General features: G+C 40.1%; 1 protein-coding gene and 1 long non-coding RNA gene across 3 annotated transcripts in view; one reads left to right on the top strand and one right to left on the bottom strand.

Moving 5' to 3' along the window:
- Positions 1-22,275, top strand: part of KCNH1 (potassium voltage-gated channel subfamily H member 1) — a 1,587,102-nt gene that overhangs the window by 414,490 nt on the left and 1,150,337 nt on the right. The window lies entirely within an intron of this gene.
- LOC146821797 (uncharacterized) lies at positions 2,731-4,185 on the bottom strand. The gene is made up of 3 exons (XR_014963196.1): positions 3,996-4,185; positions 3,387-3,486; positions 2,731-3,287 (listed from the first exon to the last, which is right to left on the bottom strand). It is a non-coding gene; the product is annotated as an uncharacterized LOC146821797 (long non-coding RNA).

The following is a 22,275-nucleotide window of genomic DNA, read 5'->3' as shown; positions in this document are numbered from 1 at the left end:
ACAATAACTGGCCATAATGTATTATCATCAAATGGTCTGTTACAATGTAGAATGGAAGACTCACTCTTAGAGCATTGGAGAGTCTCAGTGCGAGATACAGGGTGTGCTGGGACCAATGTCATTTGAATGACCGGTTTGAAAATCAGGAACTTATCTGGCACTGTAGAACATAGATAGGAGGATGATGAACTTGGAAGGTTCATATTCTGTCGGCTCAACTTTAAGGGCCACATGTACGACGGAAACAGTTTGCAAGATCCTAATTGCGACTTTTTGCGACTCGCAATTAGGAACTTGCAAAATGCAATGTACAACAGTGTCTCAGATACTCCAATTTCCAATGGGGTCGCAATTGACCTTCCTCATCAATATGCATGACGCAGGTCGCAATTTGCGACCCATTGGGAATGGCCTGTAATCACAGGGATGGTGGCCTGCCGGGGTCAGCAGACCACCATGTCTGTGATTGCTTTTTAAATAAAGCATTTTTTTTTATTAAAGGAAAACGGAATGTATTTCAAAACCACCTCCTTCACAAAATCGGTAAAATATTAATGTTTTGTGACTGCATTTCAATCGCAAAATATTCATACTTGCCCCCTCACTATTAGGAAGGCACGCCCTTGAAACGCCTCTTCCTAATAACTACTCGCAATCCCTATTTTGCGACTCACATAATAGGGTTAGTACATTCCAAACGACTCTTTAGCGGATAGTCGACCCGATTCTCCGTTTGTGACCGCTAAAAGATGTTGTACTTGTGGCCCTAGGTGCAGAGGTGCATAGGGCTGTGGGAATAAACAACCACGTAGCTGGTTCTATGTGAAAGGCTCTTGCAAACATGACAACGGGAGAGCTGGTTGTCGAAACTTAAGTAGATCAGACCCTGGCCCTATACTTTCCATGTAGTAGGAGATACCGCCTCTCGAAATGCAACAGCTGTTGTAAAGAAAATCACAAGAACGCACTTTGGGGCATATTAGCAACAAACGGCGTTAAAATTATCGCCGCTGTAGCGGCAGAAAACTGCCGCTAAAGTGGCGATAATGAGCTTGATAATATGCCCTGGAGAATTCCCGTAGAAGCCCAGGTTCTGGTGTCAACATGGGCTTCTATGGGAATTGTCTGCGGCATATTATCAAGCCCATTATCGCCGCTCAAGTGGCGAAAATTTTAACGCAGTGCTTGATAATATGCCCCACAGTTTTCTTTTAAAGTGCTTAAGACACTTTATAAAAGGATCAAGGTGTATCCGATGTCGTCGACTCACTTTCGGTCAGTGACTTCTCTACGTTCAATTGATAGTTGCACTGGGGGTTCCTGCGAAATCGCTCCCTTCATAATGTTTTTTCTCCCCCTCCCAGAAGCTTCACTGCGCCTGACCCCCTCAGCTTGCACCTCTTCCTGATTACTTGACATGAGTTGTGTTATGTTCCTGATCGGACTTTTCCTCATTTCTTGCAACCTGGAATCAAAATGCAAGTGAATCCTGTCTTTGGTCTCGTCTGCCTGACCCAGTGCCTTTCCGGCTTTGCACGTGCACTGTTCTGCTCTCCAGGGTTTGTTCCACATTAACAGGAGATGTAGGGAACCTTCTCCTAGACTTGTAAATCTCGAGCCGAGAAAAGCTGCCGAATCTCCGCATTCGTCTGTTTCCAAGCAAATGATCCCTCCAGATTGTTTTTTCTGCTCAGTTTGAGAGCCGGTTTCTATTTTAAAATGCTTTGGGTACTTGAAGTTTTAATTTAATTTGGTTGTTTTTCTTTCCTCAATTTGTCTTTTTATTTCGCTTAATATAGATGAGGAAAAGTCAAAACCGAAGGACACCAAATTTAACTAGGAAGCTTGTTGGCTAAGCACAGAATCAACAAGCATCGGCAAAGGCAATAGATCTTGCCTTTGGGACCTATTAGCTTTGTCAATTATTTTCAGGCATGCTGGAGAGCACCCCTAATGCTGTGCAATATGACTAAAGACTAAAGGCAATAAACTTTAAAAAAAAAAAGTGCAATGATGCGAGCATCATGCTACTTTGTAGGTCCACGCATGTGTGCTCCTACAAAAAGACACCAACGTTTTTTTCATATTTATTTTTTGTTGAAGCCCTGGTGAAAAGTGAGCAACCCAGAGGGCCTGGGAAGGAATAAGCAACATTTGGGGGTGGTCTGAAGCACTGAGCAAAGAGAAGGAGAGCACGAGTTGTGGGAAGCAACCATAAAGGCAGGGGGTAAACAGTGCAGGAAGGAGAAGCAGCACAGAGCTAGTCTACGGGAGTACAAGCAATGGACAAAAGAAAGCAGCAAAGAGCATGGCAGGGAAAGAAATGGGCATGCTACAGCTGAAGGTGCCTGCACACCCCTGTGTCTGACATTCACTTCAGTGTTTGTGTAGGGCTTGTTAAAACATTAGTGGGGCATTTACCTTGGTCTTTTGGGCCTATGAGGTATATGTATATGAATGACTACAGTGTATACTTTTTAGGTATCTCCTGGACAGCGCCTGCACAGTTTCTGCAAGACTTTTGTTTACATACAGTGGGCTTACAGCCTGCCCATATATTTCCATTTGTTAGCTTTAGCAAAGCTCTCATTTCCTTTGCCCCATTTGTCATGGCATGCGGGTATCATGTCCACCTCTAGTGTTTGATCAAACAAGAAATACCTCCCCCACCATAGATTAACCATCACTTTTTTGTGCCTTCAGAAGTCATATTTATTAACTCTGGGCTTAAATTACTTTTTTGGGTTTCAATTTTTTCTATTCATCGAATGTTCTCCTTATTAGTGTTTTCAACATGCTCCTTATTAACATTTCCAAAGACATTGTAGACACATAAGACAGTATTTACATAATACAGAAATGACAAATCTTCTTGTTACCAAAAACTTTGTGCATAACATAGATCAAACTATTAAATGTGACATTCCACAACATACACGATTGACAAATTACAGTAAATAACAAAAGAAAGTGAAGACCAGAAAATCTTTGTCCTACAAGATACTTATACATCAAAGGGGACCAAATCTGACTTAGTCCTCGCTTTCGAGAGACTTTCCAGGTCCTAAAGGAGTCAGAGTTCTAGTCAAGCCTCGAGGTCTAAGCTTGTTTACTCAAGTCCAGACTTTGCAATGTTCTGTGCAATCATTCACGTGTATGGGTGCTCTTGGCCTCCAAAGCGCAATAGCAGACACGGTTCAACCTTCAGCAGGGGACCGAGGTTAAATTTGGGTGAAGGTATTCATCAGGGCAGTATTGATTTATTCAAGTAGGACATCACAGCTTTCCTAAATTAAAAAAACGTGAATGTGCTTAGTTGAAGTGTCGACCTCTAATATTTGCAAAGAAGTTAAGGCTTGCTTTAAAAAACAAGTTTATCTACATACCGCTTTTTAGTGTTGGGCTGAGCCAAAAGGGTTCCAGAGTCGGTAACCAAAAATGATTGTTTCTATCTTGTGTTCTTCAAAGGTCGATTAATCATGGTCGCTTTCCATTGTAATGTCAAGTTGAGAGGGAAAAGACAAAAAGAGAAAGTGGATGGTATAACTATATATGTTTAGATAGATAAGGAATTTATCACTTCCAGGTTACATTCAGGGATATGTGCTCCTGTCTACATTAGGCTCGACTTTTTCATGCTAATAGATAAAAAGGGGGTTTATTTTAAAACTCAAGTGAAAGTTCCCTTATTACACCTAGCGTGGATTTTTAAAAAAAAGATGTACTTGGGCTCTATTGCTTCGGGCGATTATATAGCATAATGTTCCTTAGGGTGTGCAGACCAGTGAAAGGCATGCTTGATGAGTAAGGCTCTTGATTGTGCTGTGATCGTAATTCATGCTCTATAGTGGAAGAATAATGTGACCTTGCCGGGGCGTTTGTGCGCAAACGTTTCGTTATTTTAGTGATAAAGCCATTGGTGTTGTTAGTCATTCTCCCCTGTGATTGCGTGCTTCCCTCATACGCGTGATTTTCATATATAGCGCTGGCAATACCTTTCGGCTGGTGCATATTCTCTCGCATCTAGGCGATCTCCCGGGCTCGCAAAGGCCGCACAGCCTTCTTTTCGCTTCAGTAGACAGTAACGCTGGTAATGGCAAAGCGTGTTCTTTATTCTTTTTCGCCTTTGCGTATTATGTTATGCGCTGTTCACGTTCAATGCCTGATGTTGCCTGACTTCCTGGACACCAGCATTTCCTGGTCGGAGTCATGGCAACGTATTTGTTAATACTTGATGTTAATTTGAAGCGTCCTTTGTCGTAATGCGATCATACCGTCTGCTGCAATTGAGTATGTTTAGAAATAAGCTGGTGCTACGTCTTTTCCTTAGTTTCGGTTTACTGTTTGGAACTTGGACTACTCCCTCAATGCATCTGTTTTTGCCAAGTTGTTAATATAGAAGTGGCTAATTCTTCAGAAATAGTTGCCCTGCGCCATTACGTGAACCTTCACAGCTGTGCTCCAAACTTGTTTGTTCTTGCCTATTTGCCTCTTCAGATAGTCATTGCAAATATCCATTTACTGTGTACAATACATGATCTCATTTATTTAATTCAGACCATTTTCTGTTGTACCTAAGTGCATGATTGTTTTTGCTTCAAAGAGGGAGAGAAGATTTTCCGTGTTGCTGCCTATAACATGTTTCAGTACTGTCCATTTGATGTCATTGGGACCATGCCCATTTGCAATGCAATGTTGAACCATAGGTGCGTTCATCACTTGGCATCTGATTCTGGAATGGTGTTGTGTTAAACGTTTCTTTATTTGTTGTGAAGTTTTTCCTACATATGCTTTTGAGCATGGACATACAACAGAGTAGATTACATTTTGGGTATTACAATTCGTAAACTCCTCATGCTTCACGTTTTTATTATTGTAGGAGAATTGGGTTCCTTCGATAGTACTTTAACATCTTCGGTGGCCTTTAATCGGGGGCAGAGATAACATTGTTCTCAGGTTAGATGGACCAGATTTTGTTAGAGTATTGGCTCTAACTGATTTGTCGTTAATGCTCTTGTTTTTCTTTAGATCAAAAACCGGTGTGCTTTTAAATACATGTAGTCCCTTCACCGTGTGCCAATTCTTTTTCACAATTTTCTTTACCTCATTTGTATATCCAGAAAAGGTTGTGACACAGACTAGTGGCATCTCCTTTGTTTTTTCTTTTGGTGTCAATAGAGTCTCCCTAGGGGTGTACCACGCTCTCTTCATTGATCGCTTTAGCTGCTTCTTTGGGTAGTTTCTTTCCATCAATTTAGTCAGGAGATTTTTTGCGTTGGTAAAATAATCATCTTTCTTTGTGCAATTGCGCCGTATTCTTAAGAACTGGCTATATGGCAAGTTTTCGCACAAGTTCCTTTGGTGAAAGCTTGAAAAGTGCAGGAATGTGTTTCTATCTGTTTCCTTTGTATATAGAGTAGTATATAGGGCTCCATCCTCGTGCTTGACCAGAAGGTCCAAGAAGTTGATCTCAGAGATACTATAGTTGAGCGTCAATTTAATATCTGGGTTCCTTCGATTTAGCCAGTTATGGAATTCAATAAGATATTCCTGTGTTCCTCTGCAGAGCAGGAACACATCGTCGATATAACGACGCCAGATTTTTATGTGTCCATGAAAGGGGTTGTTGTGGTATACCCATTTCTCCTCAAACAAGGCCATAAACATAACGGCCATTTCTGGGGTAAAGGGACACCCCATTGCAGTACCTTTAATTTGCAAAATTGTTCCCCATTGAAGAAAAAGAAATTGTGTTTCAGACAAACTTCAGCTAATTGAATGAGGAAGGAGGTTGGAACGTTTTGTGGACGCATTCTTTTATCTAAGCATATTTCAAGGGCTTCTAAACCTGCCTCTTGGGGGATGTTAGTGTACAGACTGACTATGTCCAACGTTACCAATATCTCAGCCTCAGGATCAACAGGTTGTGCTTCAACGAATGTAATAGCTTGCATAGTGTTTGGCCATCCCCGGGAGCATAGACCAAGTCCTTGTGTTCATCCACTGCTCCTGTTTTTGGAGCTACTTTTTTCTTTGTGTTCAAGCACTTCAATATGAGTGTTTATGTTTTCAAATCTGTCTCCCATATCTCCATCCATGTTGCGTCTGTTTACTCCCACCCGTCCCCCTTCCATGTTGCTTCTTTTCCCTCAAACCTACCTACCCTATACTATATGCCACTGCATTCTACACCACTGCACTCTACTCTATGCCACTGAACTCTACACTGCACCATTCTACTCTACGCAACTGCAACCTACGCCACTGCACTCTATGCCACTACACTGTATGCCACTGCATTGTACACCACTCTGCTCCTCTCTGCACAACTCTACTCAATGCCACTGCACTCTATACCACTCTACTCTGCACAACTCTACTCTATGCTACTGCACTCTATGTCACTCTACTCTGCACCACTGCACTCTGCACACCACTGCACTCTGTGCGCCACTGCACTCTGTACGGCACTGCACACTCAATTGCACTGCACTCCCTACACCACTGCACTCTATGTCACTCTACACCACTCCACATTATGCCACTGCAATCTACGACATTCTACTCTATGCCACTACTTTTTATGACACTGCAGATTGCGCCACACCACTCTACTCTAGGCCACTGCACTCCATTCCATTCTGCACCACTCTACTTTATGCCACTGCACTCTATGCCATTGCATGATGTGCCACTCTACTGTATGCCACTGCACTCTATACCACTCTACTCTGCACCACTCTACTCTACGCTACTGTACTCTTTGCGCCACTGCACTCTATATGCCACTGCCACTCTATGCCTCTGCACTCTCCACACCATTGCACTCTCCACACCACTGCACTCTACGCCACTGCACTATTCTCTTCACCACTCTATGCCACTGCACCCGAGGCCATACTACTCTGTGCCACTGCACAGTATGCCACTGTACTCTACTCTGTACTACTCTACACCACTGCACTCTATACCACTGCACTCTACTCTGCACCACTCTTCTTTGTGCCACTCTACTCTGCACCACTCTACTCTGTACCACTCTACTCTGCACTTCTGCACTCCACACCATTGCACTCTACTCTATGCCACTGTACTCTACTCTGCTGCACGTCACTGTACAGCATTCTACTATATACTACTGCACTCTACGCCACTCTACTCTGTAACACTCTACTCCACTGCACTTCAGCCCAGTGCACTATACGCCACTCTACTCTATTCTGCACCACTCTACCCACTCCACTTAACTTCACTCCACTCTGCACCACTGTACTCTATGCCACCCCACTCTGTCACTCAACTCTACGACACGCCACACCATTCCTACGCACTCTACCCCACCCCACTCAATAGCGCTCTGCACTCTAGATACTTTGTATCTGTTTACTGCCTGCATGTAGCTCTACGTAAACAGGGAAAGATTTTCTTGAGCCAAATTAGTATGGCACCAACCTATTCCGTGCAAGGTGTTGGTAATAGGATAACAATATGTTACAAATGGTTTTTAGTATCGGATGAAAAAGTCTACTTTACTGCACTTGACACACATTTAAGTCCATTACAAAAATTTATTTTGGCTATTTGAGGTTGTACCACTACAATATTACACGGCCAATTCAAACATTTCTTCTGTCACTTTTTCTTTTTCACACCTGAATTGAAAATACTAACTCTACCCCACTCTACTCTACTCTACCCCACTCTACTCTACTCCCCCACTCTACCTTACTGCCATACTCTACTCCCCACTCTACTCTACCCCACTAACTCAAAGCCACTCTACTCTATGCCACTCTAGTATAGTCTACTCCACTCTATGTCATGCCATGTCTACTCTATGCCAATCCACTCTATGCCACTGCACTCTACAACACTGCATTCTACACCACTCTAAGCCACTCTACTCCAATCGACTCTATACCCCTCCACGCCACACCACTGTGTCATGCCACTCCACTCTACTCTACTCTGCAACATGGCTAAAAGACATTCTCAAAGCCAATAGCTCTTGTGTACGCAAAACCTATTGGCTCTACCAAAGCTTGTTGATATATATACATACTGCATTTTAACTTCTGTACTTCACAGACAAAATAAGTTGCTCCACCTTATCTTGTTGCATAAATTGCATGATAGGACTAATTAATGGCAATACGTAGTAAAATGCTTTTTTTGCATTGACATTTCTTATTATGAAGGCTGTCATATATAAAGATGCTCCTTACATTGAATAATGCAAAAGATATTTAGGCATTAGCACTTTATATTATAGATGCTGCTATGAAGCCAAATTGCACTTTGTATCATGAAGAAAGTTGATCGTGAAATGCACTTTATAATCAAGACATGAAAAATACTTATGTACTAGCACTTAATATCGTGAATGCTGCTAAGATGCACCTAACATCCAATAATGTAAAAGAGATGCATGCATTAGCACTTTATATCATGGACGCTGCTATAAAATCAAATTGCACATGATATCATCTTTCAGGAAATGCACTCTGATTATGAACTAGCACTGTATATTGTGGATGGTGCCAATAAACCATATGGCACTTTATAATTAGGTATACAACTTGCCCAACTAAGCATTTCATGGAAAAAAAAAACCTATATGAATTTGTTTTGTAACCTATGCATCTTGAACATTCAAATATTTTTAAAAACCCATTCCTCAACTAATTAAGAACTTGCACTTTTTTTGATAACCAATTTTTATTGATTTGTCAGAAACATACGCAGTAAGACAAGAGATCAACAGCCAGCTCAGATCCCATTGCATATGAGGAACATAGCATCCGTAAGACAGTGTACATGCTCTTAGTAAGCAACAGAAGTAGAAAAACACCCACCACATCCCGCAATGGTCAAACGAAAACATTAGTCGTCCATCGCACCCACCCATTTGCCCCACATCCTACAAAAGTTCTTCGCACATCCCCTGGTCTCATATAGGGGCTGCTCCTGCGCCACGCAGCAGTAAACACTTGCACTTTTAACAGTATAACATACTATATGTTTGTAGAAGTATAGAGACACAAAAATGATTTGAAAAATGTCTGTATTTTACAGTTAGAATTTCATAAATGTTCTTAGTATCATCATGTCGCTATATGAATGCACACATATATTTGTGACTCTTCTCTCCAATTCTACTCCTCCTATCTAATTAGATGACATTATCTCTCTTTCCTGTCACATACAACAACACAAGAAAATGTGTATTCAAGAAAAAGTTGAAATTTCATAAGTTGCCACCTACACAGGTACTTTACCCTGAATAGGATAAGATGCAGCATAGTTTAAGAAACCATGACAAGATAAAGAAAAAAGGAAAAAGGAAAAATAACTGATAATTATGTACTTTACATACTTGACAATGGTTGAATATATGTGGTTTAGCTGTCTTTTGTGTATAAAGTTAAGCAAAAAAAGAAAAAAGGAAAGAGGTCATGGGCACTATAAAAATAGACGTTCTGGACCACACAAGACTCTATGGTCCTGTGGAAGGCTAACGCCGAAATGCGTAGACTACCCCTATAAATACTGCACTGCACGAATGGTGAAATAAATAATGATTTGAGCCCTGTGGTGCCGCTTGGTTCTTTCATTGCATAGAGCGAAGAATAGCAGGAAGAAATCTTGGATATATATATAGATGACGAAGGCCATAGGCCGAAACACGTTGGTCGTGTTAACCTGAATGCACATGCACTTTGTTGGTGTTAATTGAAAAAAATCAAAAAAGAAAACAAACCTTGTCGTAACTTTCTGGCTGTGTTGGTGTCGTCTTCCAGAGTTTCTGTCCGGACACAGCAGTGGCGAGTACAGAGGGCTTGCATTGTATATATATATATATATTTTTTTATCTTTCAGCTACTAGAAAAAACATACCAGAAAGAAGTACGTAAATGGTGGGAGTCGGCATCCCTAAAACGATATCTTGAGGCTAATCGTATTCCTCGGGGTCCAAGGATATATTCAATACCATCATATGAAAACCCGGACCCAAATTTGTTATTAGAATGGGCAGACCATACTACCAGATCAGCAAAGGGGATGGTGGAAATCCTGATAAAATACGCCATCAGTGATAGAACTAAATTGCTGGAGGAAATAAGAAAGTTAGAGGAACTGATTGCCAAGGAATCTGCAAAAGAAACAGCAGAAAACCTAAGACAGGAAATAAAACAACGGCTAATGAAATATGAAGAGATAATCAAGAGGCGCAAACATGAAAAGTTTGCTAGAGATCAGCATGATTATGAATCAGGCAGGGTCCTGACATTTGCGAAAAAATTTGACCTCCCCAGAAAATCTATTCAGGAGGAAAAAAAGACCAATGTAGTAACAACAAGAGATACATCAGAATCAGACCTGGACATTGAGCAATCTGACCCAGAAAGGGCGCCAAATGCAGCAGAAATAAGAAGAGGAGGAGTAAATTTTCCCCAGGAATACCAGATCATCCAACAGTCATGCCGCCAATTACCACAAAGAACAAGACCCCCAGAAGTAGAAAAAGGAAAACAAGAAGGGGTAACAAAGGCAAATTTGCAATACACCCCAAGAGTGACACGGAGCAAAAGGGGTGCCTACAAGAAGTGAAGTGTGAGGACCTAACTGTAGTGAACCTGTCAAAACGAAAATTATCAAAGGTGGAAGAACAGGTACTACGTAAAGGACTCTCATTTTGCCGACAAATAAGTGGGACTATGTCCAAACGCGTATAGATCTCTATCTCTTTATACACAAATTGAAACTTAAAAAGGTGTTTGAAGGAAAACCAGCTAAACCTTCTATAGATCCAGATCGGACAATTGACCCGATGGATCTATTAACTGGACATGAGTTACCAGCATTGAGAGCACTTCATAGCTTAAGGGAAGAATTGGAAGGGGAAAGTACAGTGCAAGCAAGGAGTGACGTAGAATTCCTAGAACAAAGCAATATAGCACAAACTGGCATTGTTAGTCATCTCAAACAGAAATCAAGATTTGTACCAAGAACTGCATTTGACATGATCGACAGCTTCCATGAAATGGTGATAAAAGATCTGGATAAATTAAGATCTAACCCAAAGGAAATGAAGGGATATCATCAAAATATTTCTTTGGAAGAACGGAAAGCAATCAAAACTTTACAAAAAGATCTATCAATTGTCATAAAGCCTTCAGATAAAGGCGGGAACATTGTTATTCAGGACAGTGTTTCGTATGAACCTGAAGCTTTTCAACAACTTAATAATCATGTTTGTTATGAAAAAATCTCCAGTAAAGAATATAATCAAAGTATACTTGAATTCTATGGGATGATTGACTTGTGGAAATGTAAAGGATTTTTGAGCCAGAATGAATATAACTTCATCAAAACAGATCACCCAGTAACCCCAACCTTCTATCATATACCAAAATTGCATAAGAACAATAAAAGACCGCCCGGGAGACCAATAGTCTCTTCAATGGGTCGCCTTTTAGAAAATACTTCGATCTTGGTAAACGATGCACTTTGCCCTTTTGTTTTTGATCTGGTGTCATATATTAAGGACAGCACTGATTTCATTAAACAGATTGCAAATATTGGCTGGGAACAAACACAACTACTTGTCACTCTTGACATCACCAGCAGTTATCCTGTAGCCAGGCATTTTGCGGAAATGCACAAGAGTAATAGCAATTTACTTAGATTCTTTTGTTTGGATCAAGTTCCGCCTCTGAGGAGAGGGGGTGATCGGATAAGAACTCTCAGACAATTAGAATCTAAGTATATAATAGAACTCCGTACTCTGACCCCAAATGGCCTGAACTGCGAGGAAGAGATGTGGGTACATGTAGGCTAGAGCCATTATAAATAAGGAAAGAAAAGAAATGAAAGACTGAAAAACTGATAAAGTGGAAATCTGATATGTATTGGAGGGGAATTTATGAAAAGAAAGTTTACATTTTTATCTTAAACTTGAAATTTTTGGAAGATGATGAATTGTGATAGAAGGAAAACGATTTGTAAATCCAAAATTTATAGGTCAGTGAATGTCTCTGTGTATATATATATTTCTGTACATTCTTTTATATACATATATTTTTGTATATTATGGATTAGGTCACAATGTGATGACTATCATTGATTAATATGAGAATTATCCAAGTATCTGGGCTCAGAACTGGATAGGTACTAATTGCTCCTCATGAACTATCTGTTTTTAATGAGAAATGCTGAGAAGTCCTTGCATGCGTTTCTTTTAAATTACATCGGGTACAATCTAGATACAGTAAATAGAAGGATGAAAAGTGGGGGGTTTTGAGATAGAAACTGCCCATTCAGGGCTATAAATGATGTAGTGATTGATAAGATCAATTTACATTGGGGTGTATGATAAGCCTCTAGATGTATATATAAACTGTGCATTTGAGGGTTGGAGTTAATAGGGCGAAATCAAGGAAGCCCTTTATTCTAATAACAACTGTTTGGTTATTGAAACTAGCCCAAGATGGCCGCTGGAAAGATTCAGTGAACTAAAGGAGGAAATCTCAAATGTAGTCCCCTTTCTGTTACAATGGAGAAACTCATGCGAAGGAAGTGATGTTTATATAAATATTGGAAAAACATTGTTTGCTTTGACATTGATAAAGGCCAGTGTGCCGAAACGCGTTTGTCTGCCAGGGGTAGTGCAATAAAGCAACTTAAAAAAATCGGAGCAATGTGCGCCACGCTTTTGTTAAAAGTGCACTTGAAGGAATATATATATATATATTTTAAGAAAGAGGGTTGTGGTATGCTGGCGCGGTGCCAGATTGCTGGTGGTGCTCGAAAGTCAGCACCATCGCTTGCGCTAATATTTCAAAATACCTCTCCAAACTCCATTACGAGAGTGAGAGAGGGACAGTACTCGAAGTCAGGGGAATAAAACCTTTTAATGAATCAAATTCCCCGAACACAAGATATATATATGTATGTCCAACGACACTACTCAGTCTGATCTTAGCTCAATGGGAGGCAGTGACTCGGAATCGGAACTACGAGACAACTTGGCAGCGTGTACGATACCTAGACCAACTCCAGCACAAGAGATGAATTTTTTATGCGAGGAGAGAAGGCAGACCCTACGACCAAGACCGGCAATGGTAAATCAAACCGGAAACATTCAAACTTCAAATCCCGGCAGAGGCAGAGGGCAAGGAAGAAACACCTCAAATTCAAACAGGAGAAGAGGAAGGGGGTATTGGACGAAAAATCAATAACGTGCGAGGATGCCAATACCATCATCAATTTGACACCCTTGGAGCTCACCGATGATGACAAGAGAATTCTTGCACTTGGCCTATCCTTTGCACCTCAAAATAACTTTGATTATGCCTCTGTGCGATGTGATATTTACAAAGCTGTCCGCAAGCTCAAGCTTAAGAAATCGTTTGCGATGCGCAGCAATAGACGCAATCCCCCCGACAGTGCCAACGACAACGCCTTGCAGGAGGCCATCCAGGATCTTTGGGACACGGAGGGTGCAGGTGTATGCTCCAACTGTCCAGATGGCACAAGCTCTAAGGGACCCACCACGCCATTCAGACCCAAATCTACCTACATTCCAGTCATGCCCCATGATGCCATAGATATCTTCTACGACAATGTGATAACTGAGATTAAAGCCTTGCACACCGAAATTCAATCCAAGAAGCCACGCTATAACCGACAATCTCAGCAATATAATCAGCTTATCATCAAACTCAAAAGCAACAAAAAGATTATCGTTCGCCAGAGCGATAAGGGTGGCAATATCGTCCTACTAACCAAGGAACTCTACGACCACGAAGCCTCCATCCAACTCAACGACAGGAATTGTTACATGCGTACAACGGCAGCAGCCATCCAAGTTTCTAACAAAGAATTCCGGGACAAATTGGCCAACTGGATGAGACTTAAACTCATTACGGAAGCGGAATTCAATTTCCTGAAAAAAGATAACCCTGTTATCCCCACGCTGTACTTTATCCCCAAGATACACAAGGATCCTGTTAAACCCCCGGGCAGACCGATAATCTCAGCACGGGATGGTATGTATGAGAAAACGTCCCAATATATTGACTATTTTTTACAGGACTTTGTTAGATCATTGGATTCATATGTACAGGACACCGGGGATTTTCTACGGAAGATCAATGAAATCCAATGGAGAGATGGCTATTGGATGTTAGCTTTGGATGTAACATCACTGTACACCAGTATTAGCCATGATGACGGTATCCAGGCCACCAAATACTTTCTTTCGCGCAAACCTACTCAGTTTGAGAGTCACAATGCTATGCTGATTGAGATGCTTGAACTCTGCCTCCTTAATAACAACTTCATGTTTAACAGCTTGTTATACCGGCAATTGAGGGGCGTAGCAATGGGGGCTAGCTTTTCCCCAAGCTACGCCTGCCTCCACATGGGTTACTGGGAGGAAACTACCCTTCGCCATGATCATGCACAGTGCCTCAGAGATAATGTTGTCGTATGGCTGCGGTTTATCGATGATTTATTTGTAGTATGGAAAGGTTCACTAGAGGAGGCACATGGGTTTATTGAGAGTATAAATGTGAATAATCTCAACCTCCAATTCACTGCCACGTGTAGCCAAACTCATGTCACTTTCCTGGATACCGAGGTATACACCTATGCGGGCAAGCTAGAAACTAGGCTACATAGTAAACCCACTGCAGGCAACACGACCCTGCACGCCACGAGTGCACATCCACCCCACCTCATTAATAGCATACCCTATGGGGAGATGTTATGGTTGAAGAGAATATGTAGCAATGACAATGATCTCCAGACAGCTCAAGAGCAAAGCAAACTTAGGTTCAGGGTGAGGGGTTACTCGGTGAACATCATTGAAAGTGCCATAGTCAGATCCAATGCACTTAATCGTGATGATCTGTTAAAACCCATTAGTGGAGTTACCAGCAACATGTTGTTGCCCAACAATCTAGAGGAGGCCAACAAAAATTCATGCCACAATTTCAGGATCATCATGGGCTTCAGCAAACAACAAGCTGATTTACGTAAAATCATCAACAAAAACTGGCCCATTGTACGTAGTGATCCTGTCTTAGGTCCCATGCTCCCACATCAGGTTACCATTACACACAGCCGAGCCCCCACTATGAGACAAGCATTGGTCAACACGAATCCTGAAACCATTGACAGAACGTCTTGGCTACAACTCAATAGTGGTTTTTACAAATGCAAAACTTGCAAAGCTTGCTCACACGGTGTCAATACTAAAACTTTCATTGATCCTTTTAGTAACAGACAGCTCAGGATCAATAAATTGTTGACATGTAAGACTGAATTTGCTATATATGTCCTCACTTGTCCATGCAACCTGAAGTACATAGGCAGCACGACTAGCGGTACACAAACGCATTTTAGAACAGTTGCGTGCGATCACCAACCAAGACAACACCTACCCCGTGGCTCGACATTTTAGAGAAGTTCACAGTAGTGATAACAAGGGTTTAAGCTACTATGTTATTGACTGCATTGAACCCAGTAGAAGGGGTGGGGATCGCGAGTCCAATCTCCGCAAATTGGAAACACGGTACATCCTACAACTTAACACTAAGGTCCCCGCAGGCTTAAACATGACAGAGGACTTGCATACATGCTTGGGTTGATTTTACATTTTTATACCGCTTTTTAATGGGAAACCTTTTATCTGATGTGTTCTTAGCCATTTTTTACTAATTTTAGTCATTTGTCTTAACCCTATGAAATATGTAATTTTTAGGTTATTTATTTAGTATTTTACTATTTATTATTGACAAAGTGTACTTTTCTTATGTAAAATTTGCGTGATTTGCACATCTCGATCCCATTATGGATTCTTGTGTTCCCTTGCCTATGACTCAACCCCTCACTCATTACCACCCATAAGCTGTCTATTTGACTAAGGCAGCTGGATCATTCTGGCATAGCAACAGGGTCCCACCGCTGTCCTTTTGCTGTGAATGATCCCTCTGTGAATTAGCTAATTCTCTCCACACGGAGTCTATTTTATCCGTGATATTGCCTTTTATGCTGCCCACCTACCTATTTTGTGTTCCCTCAATTGCTTACTATATCACTGTGCTACATCTGGATGAGAACTGCATTTTTTTCATGCCCATATTACTTAGGACATGCAGTATTTCTAAGCATTTGAGCTCAGGCACTTTAATTGTAGGTTTAATTGTATGTTTACATTTTATCAGTATATTTTTCTTGCACTATTCACTTTACTATTTAGATTGGTCTATGGGGCAACCTGGATTAATCACATAAAAAAAAAAAATTTATCCCAAAATTTTTTTACTATATATTTATATATTTATATATTTGTATGTATGAGATATGCAGTATTATGTCATTACGGTCTGACGAATATTCTGTGAATCCGCTTATTGGTATCATGGTAATCCTGAGCAACTGGTTAATCCACATTTCCATGCCTCACAGTTGACAGTTGCTCCCATCCTTTCCAGACTTTCAGAGCATTTATGCCGACATTGTAACTCATTATTCGCTTGATTATTTATTTATTTATTTACATGTCGATTTAGGATCACTTGTAAATCTGTGATTGGATATTTCTTCTCTTTTTACCAATGATGTTGTATCCCTTTCTGTGTCTATGACCGCACACGCAGGTGATTCCCCCCATGTGACCAACAATTTCACTTTAAATTTGTAACTTCACGAGCTAATAGCTGTCATGTGATCAAGGCTCCACGGAGCCGAAACGTTATGGCCGTCGCTCTGGGTAATAAATGAAACCAGCACCATTACCAGGCTCGTGTACTTACTTCTTTGGCAGTTGAAGGACTTTCAAGGCTGATGGGAGTAGTCTTCTTGATATATATATATATATATATATATATATATATAAAGCTCCAGACACTTCACTTCAAAGAATGAAGGAGGACCGCACACAGCAAGATTTCTCGATGCGTTTCTTTATTGCATTCTGTCGAGATAACAGCAGTAACACAGGACGCGTTTCGGCGTTCGCGCCTTTTTCCACTGAGTTACAAATGTGCAGATGACGTGAGCAGTATTATATCCGGTTTACACGATCCAGTTCCGGTTCAATTTTACATAGACATAGAAAGAAGACTAAACATTCGATTTAATTCGTACTGTCTACTCACTCGAAAAAATACTACATATTTGTCATCACCAATACATAATTCATAATTCATTATTAATAGTGAGAGAAACATTTCTGAACCAGTAAATTAAATAATTGGATAGTACAGGCGGATCCTTAATAAATCAATGTGCATAATTGTGCATTAAACCCGAAATAATTTTCAAACATATAATTCATTTCAAACATCCTGAACATAATTGAGCCCTGTATGGGCATACAGTAATCATTCATATACTTCAGAAATACAGCATGGAAACACGTTGCCATTTTAATCCCCAATTAACGATAGAATATACTATTTCAGCGTTTACCTAGATGACATGACAGTTCCTCCTCTGTATTCAAACCATATATATATATATATATATTATCAACTTATCGGATGTCACTCTTACTGAATCAGAAAAGCAGCTTCTAACATTAGGACTTAACTATTGTCCTGAAAGTACATTTAATTACGCTAGTACACGCATCAACATATTTTGCTTTATAAGAAAACTTAAGCTAAAAAAATTCTTTACTATCAAAGCCGGAGTTCAAACTACAACAACAACTCCAGATACCAGCAAAGACAATGTGCAAACGTTATTGGCATCAGATGCCTCGACTCTCCTCACTCTTCATGAACTCAACACCTCTAGAGATCCCACTCAACAACCAAATGAGATAACTGATGCAAGTACTCAATCAAGACTACAGGCAATTGACATCGCACAAAAAGGAGCAGGTGAAAGCCCATTCAAATCAAAAAGTACTTTTATACCTATGATGCCGAAAGACGCAATAGATATTTTCCATGAATGTGTGATAGAAGATTTGAAGCGATTATGCCATGCCACAAAAAAGAAAAATCACTTCAAGAAAAATTACAGAGACATACAGTATGCTAAACTAATGAAAAAGTTGGGGGACAATCAAGAAATAATTATAAACAAGTCAGACAAAGGTGGAAATATCGTCTTATGGCCCAAAAAAGAGTATATCACGGAAGCCATGAGACAATTAAATGATGAAAAATGCTATATGAGGACCAACATAAAAGAATACAACAAGGCGAAAGAGGACCTCAAAAACCGACTATTACAATACAAACGAGAGGGTTTGGTGTCATCTACCGAATTGAACTTTTTGCATGTTGAATGTCCGGTTATTCCCATTATGTATCTGATCCCCAAAGTGCATAAAATGGTCTCGCCAACACCGGATAGACCTATTATTTCTGCTATCAACAGTGTCAGTGAACATATCTCGCAATTTGTAGACTTTAGTCTGCAAGACTTTGTGAAGAATTTACCAAGTTACGTCAAAGACACAGGAGATTTTTTGAACAAGATTAATGACACTAAGTGGGAAGAAGGTCTCATTCTAATAACTTTAGACATTGAGTCATTATACACTAGTATTAATCATGTGACTGGACTCAATGCTGTTAAATTCTTTTTAGATAAGAGACCTGTTGAATACTATGGGCACACCAAGATGATATTAGACTTGATTTCATGGTGTTTAAATAACAACTATTTTTTGTTTGGAAAGGAAACCCTCAAACAAGTTAGAGGTGTAGCGATGGGTTCCTGTTTCTCCCCCAGCTATGCCTGTTTACATGTCGGCTGGTGGGAGGAACAGGTCCTGCAAAGGGTTGACAATGTGCATCATGTGCGGCAGTGGCTGCGTTTTATAGACAATGTCTTTATTATTTGGGATGGAGATGAGGAAGAAGCTCAAGAGTTTATAACAGCTTTAAATATTAACTCTAGCAATCTCATTTTTACCTCCAAAATAAGTAGCACAAGAATAGAGTTTTTAGATGTACAACTAATGGTTATTAACAACAATTTGGAGACATCGCTGTTCAGGAAAGCCACAGCAGGCAATAGCACATTACATGCAAGCAGTGGACACCCAAAACACCTCATAGATAGCATACCTTATGGTGAGCTACTTAGACTTAAACGCATTTGTAGCACACCACATGAATTGGAAAGTTGCACACATGATGCACTTAACAGAATGCGCCTTAGAGGCTATAGTGAAAAAGTACTCAGTAATGCATTAAGAAAAGCACAAGAAAGGCCAAGGGAAACATTACTTGTATCGAAAGAGACACTAGATGACACAATCAAAGAGGATGACAATCCTCGCCTAATAACGACATATAACAAACAAGAAAGAAAGATCAAGTCGATTATTAGGAAGAACTGGCCTATTGTCCGCACTGATGGAGTATTAGGAAACAGACTGCCTGAATTACCTGTAATAACTTATAGAAAATCGAAATCTATGAGGAGTCAATTGGTTAAAATGAGCCCAGAATTAAGCTCATCAGGTACATGGCTTAAACCAAGGCAGGGTTTCCATAAATGTTCCTCATGTCGTGCCTGTAAATTTGGCATCAACACTACGCATTATGCAGTCCCTTTTTCTGACACCAAGGTGGCCATCAATGGTAGCTTTGGATGTAGAACAGAGTATGCTGTTTATGTCCTGACGTGCACCTGTGGCTTACGTTATGTGGGAAGTTCTAAGCTACAGGTGCATGTCAGGATTTTACAGCATCTCAGGGCAATTGTCAACAACGATAGCACATATCCTGTTGCTAGACATTTCAAGGCCATACACAATAATGATTTAAGCTGCCTTACATACTACGTGATTAATGCTATTGCACCACTAAGGAGAGGGGGCAATAGGGAAAAATTATTAAGAAGATTGGAGACACGTATCATTTTAGATCTAGACAGTAAGGCACCCCATGGTCTAAATACCACGGAGGACATGCATAACTTTTTGTAAATAGTAATTAACTTCTGGCCATTTTTTTGGTTTTGAGTCACATGTCAACAATATTTTGTATGACTGTTTTTCAGGCACATTAGGTTATAACACAACAAGGGACTATTTTTTATCTGTTTTTTTTAATCTGGTGTTTACAATTGGTGACTTGTTTGCTGGACTACTTTTTTATGTATTTTTATATATATATATTTATGTATATTAACTAGATAATTATAGAAGCACTTCAGATGGGTGTTTTTAGTATTTTTTTATGTCGTTGTTCTTATTAATATTAAGATGTCTATTAGATTAGTTTTTTTTTTTAAATCCATGGGTTGTATGGACTATACAGTATAGTTTTGGTGAAAATATAAAAAAACTCTTTTTAGTAAGCACTAAGCACTTTTTAGATACCACATATTTTATAGGAGATCGGGATGATAGGAATAACAACATCCGAATTACAACCTTAGGTATAGTTTGTATATTATGGAGACACATGAGATGTTATATTTTGGTCCAATATAGGTGAATAGTCAGAGACATGTTGACCAATGATAAATTGCATTCATGCAGATAATTATCTATGCCAACGTCAATACAAATGACACTGCCCAAAAGATGAAATAGATTAATCATCTTTTTTGCTGCTCTATTTATATGTTCTAATTTGCACATTTGCACAAAAAACGAATTTTTTGCACAATTACTGAAATGTTATGTATTGAGAAAATATATATTTATTGATGTATATTTATTATCATTTATATTTCAGCTGGTCATTTCAAAAACATATATATATATATATATATATATATATATATATATATATATATATATTACCTACTGGCGGTCGCCAGTAGGTAGTTATAGTTAGGACCACGTTTCCATAGGAAAACCTCAACATTCTATTTTGAATAACTTTGGCGCCGGTCGACGAATCCTCGCGAATTTCTCAAAATAGGTGGGGCGCTACGCTCCGCTCCTACCCTGAAAGTCTCGGGGGGATTCGTCAAGCGGGGGCTGAGATAAAAGGGGGGTCCCAAAACGCGTTTTTTCCATGCATTTTTCCATAGGACCTTTAGAATGAGCTACAGCCCGAACGGCTGAACAGAATTACTAGAAATTTGGCAGAGAGGTAGTCCCTAGGTCAAGGAAGTGCCTTTTGTAGGTTTGGTGTAAATCTGTTCAGTAGATTCTGAGAAAATAGCCTTTAAATCAATATATATCTGAGCCCGCTTACGGTACGCTTACCGTACGCTTACCGTACGCGTACGGTGGCGCGCGCGAGCGCGATTCTGATTGGCTCTTAGATCTTAGTAAACATTCGAATCGGCCGAAACCAGGAAGCGGCGTCCGCCATTTTGTCTCTCACATTGAGAGTTATTTATTAAACTTGATGCCCAAAAACATGTTACGGGGCAGTTTTGACAACTCCCTCCCACACAGTCATCTTGAGGGAGTCCCCAAACATCCCCAAAGAGCAAAAACGGTTATATTTTTTTTTCGGCAATTTCGCCGAGTACGCCTACCGTACGCTTACCGTACGGTAATTAAATAGAAAAAAAAAAACACTATCCACACTTACCCCACCCCCTGTGCTTTTGGTGGCTGCAGGCCACCAAAAGAACTGGGCTTATTGAATCTCAAAACACTATCAACACTTACCCCACCCCCTGTGCTTTTGGTGGCCGCAAGCCACCAAATGTACAGGGCTTAGTATTTTCGAAAAAAAACATGAAATTATAAAATCGAAATAAAAAAAACACTATCCACATTGACCCCACCCCCTGTGCTTTTGGTGTCCGAAGGCCACCAAATGTACAGGGCTTATTAAAGTTGATAAAAACCGTGCACGGAACGAACTGCGTTAAGTGGGCGCGCACGCCTCGAATGGCGTAAAGTAACTTAGCATTTAAAAAACCGTACAAATTCACTGAAAAAACCATATGTTTCACACACGTTATAGTTAGAAATTAGCATTTAAAAAACCTTGCAAATTCACTGAAAAAACCATAGGTTTCACACATGTTATAGTTAGCGGAAATTTTACTGATAAAAAACCAATGAAATTGCCCCGTTATAGTTAGTGCTGGCAACTATAACTCACGCGACCGCAATCTTCTGCTGATGACATATGTGTCTTTATAAAAAAAAATATTTGTAATATATGTATAGCTAAAAATGTATGGAAGAAGACATGGGCAAATAAGTGTCTAAATACAGTATTAGCATCAGCAGAGGATTGCGGTCGCGTGAGTTATAGTTGCCAGCACTAACTATAACGGGGCAATTTCATTGGTTTTTTATCAGTAAAATTTCCACTAACT

This window comes from Triturus cristatus, chromosome 6 (assembly GCF_964204655.1).
Source record: "Triturus cristatus chromosome 6, aTriCri1.1, whole genome shotgun sequence".
Taxonomy (NCBI): Eukaryota; Metazoa; Chordata; class Amphibia; order Caudata; family Salamandridae; genus Triturus; species Triturus cristatus.
This window is presented reverse-complemented; position numbering and strand designations above follow the sequence as displayed.